The sequence below is a fragment of the Penaeus japonicus genome, unplaced genomic scaffold, assembly GCF_977035675.1.
Source record: "Penaeus japonicus unplaced genomic scaffold, GWHDUDI00000001_assembly GWHDUDI00000007, whole genome shotgun sequence".
In the NCBI taxonomy this organism is placed as follows: domain Eukaryota; kingdom Metazoa; phylum Arthropoda; class Malacostraca; order Decapoda; family Penaeidae; genus Penaeus; species Penaeus japonicus.
The window spans coordinates 27,291,183-27,293,682 of NW_028234409.1; the positions used below are offsets into that span (position 1 = coordinate 27,291,183).

The 2,500-nt window shown below is 37.0% G+C and overlaps 1 protein-coding gene across 1 annotated transcript in view; it reads left to right on the forward strand.

Annotated features, from left to right (window-relative positions):
• Nucleotides 1–321: 321 nt before the first annotated feature.
• The window catches only part of LOC122263415 (CD109 antigen), an 89,153-nt gene continuing 86,974 nt past the window's right edge, over nt 322–2,500 (forward strand). The window contains exon 1 of the mRNA XM_043031824.2: nt 322–527. The gene's annotated coding sequence lies outside the window, so the exon portion shown is untranslated. The remainder of the gene's footprint in view (nt 528–2,500) is intronic.

The window sequence follows — 2,500 nt, forward strand, 5'->3', positions numbered from 1 at the left end:
AAACACACACACACACACACACACACACACACACAAGCAAACACAAGTGCACAAACAAACACACACGTTGGAAACAAAACAACGAAGGGAAATATTAAAAAAAAACAAAAAAAAAACGCATGTACCGACAGCCTTTTCGCCATAATGACACCACATCCACACACATACGCACAAACACACACGCGCACAGACAAAACCCAAACAAACCCAGACAGACGCACATACAAATCCAAACACATACACACGCACACACACACACAATACTCAACTCGTTCACTCACTACCCATCACTCGCTCCCCGCACGCCGCCGCTCGCACGGAACGAGGTGGGTCAGTTAGCTCCGTGCGCTGGAGGAGAGAACACCACTACACATTCTCTGTCGCCCTGTCATGAGGGGTCACGCGGCTTTTATGTCTTCGTGAGACTATCGTCGAGTACGACTTGGATGCGAGAACCACTTGGCTTCGAGAAGGAGCTTTGGTTGTTTGTTTTTTATGTTCCTTGCAAGATAACTGGATTGTTTAAGGTATGGTAATGGTGATGATATATTTTATATAAGTATGTATAGGTATGGTGTTCATTTATGTTGATAGTGGTGATTGAACCGATGTGCGGTGATTGATTAAACCGATGGATATGAAGACAGACGAAATGAAGAAATGTAGAGAGATATTTATAGAAAAATGTTTTAAGAAATTAGAAAGGAGCAATGCGTTTTTGAAATAAATGATCTAATATTATCAACTCGAAGACCGTACGATAAAAAAGAAGGAATGGATTCATAAGAAAGAGGAAATATGTATTGATAAATTTCTCACCCTGTAACATTTTATTATCATTGATCATATAAAGTGATACTAGAAGTGGTCTCAAGATAAGGAAAATAATGGTGATTAAATCAATAAAACTGTATGCCTTTAAGAATGAGGATTTCTTTTTTTTCTCATTCTTATGAAGATGTCTTCTAATAGGTCAAGAGTCGGTTATATTTAGCAAACCTGTTTTAAAAAGGAGTCTACGCTTTGAATCATAAAACATTATATATTGATTATGCAACATTCTCAAGTAAAAGAAAACGGAGAAGTGGGAAACCGGAAATGACAGTTGGTGCAATAACTTTTTTTTGCGCATGTATCCGTTTTTATAAAGCAAGTGGGACTTTTTTTTTTTATTCACATGCCTTAAGAGGAAAGCAAAACAAAAAGTTAATATACAGATACAGTATATATATATATATATATATATATATATATATATATATATATATATATATATATATATATATATATATATATATATTAATATATATATACACATATACATACATACACACACACACACATAGATATATAGATGAATAGATAGATAGATAGATAGATAAATAGATAAATAGATAATCCCACCAAACACAACAAATACACCAACCAACGGATACCAAGCCTAAAACTCCCTCCCCAACCAAAACAAAACACCTGCAACATGCAAACGGCAGAGGAATGGCTAGCTCTCTTACCTGGGAAATCCCAGTTGAAATTGGCCCTCCCTAATCAGCGCTGCTTGTGGGCGCGCCGAGTTACAAGCTCGTCCGTATGACGTTCTTTGCTTCTCCCAAGCAGCCGATGCTATTCACAGGAAGGCGAAAGCGTATGTTACAATACTGGTATTACCTGATGAGCGAGGCTGCCTTCAGGAGCTGGGTTATCCCTCCTTTTACTTTCATGTGTTTCCACCATCGGCACCATCATCATTGACGTCATCGCCATCACCGGTACCATCATCATCATCATCAGTATTTTCATTATCATTATCATCATCATCATCATCATCGTCATCATCATCATCATTGTCATTATCATTATCATCTTCATAATCATCATTATCATCCTCATCATCATTGTCATTATCATTATCATTACCATTACCATTACCAACATCATCGTCATCATCATCATCATCATCTTCATCATCATCATCATCATTATTATTATCATCATCATCATCATTATTATTGTTATCGTTATCCTTATCCTTCTTATGTTTATTATCATAAATATTATTGACATTATTGTTATTATCATTGTTATCGTCATCGTCATTATTATCATTATCATCACTATTATCCTTACTACTATAATCATTATTGTTATTGCTGCTATCATCATTGCTGTAATAATAATAACAACAATAATAGTGATGATAATAATGATGACAACATGACGGCCCCATAGCTCTGTTGGATACCTCTAAATGTGAAACACTCGAGGCAGCTCAGGAGTGAAGTGATGACCACCCAAAAACAAGACAGAACTCTATCGCACAGGAGACACTGCCTCATGGATGTGTGTTGCATGGCTCGTCTGGGTGGAGATCAGGCTTTTCGTCGCTCTCTGCACGTAGGGATCAGACACGTCAGACGAGGGACAAAGAATAGCATGTTAAGAATATTTCTGAAGAAGTCGAAACCCATTTCTTAGTAAGTGTCCCTCTTACTACCTGCTG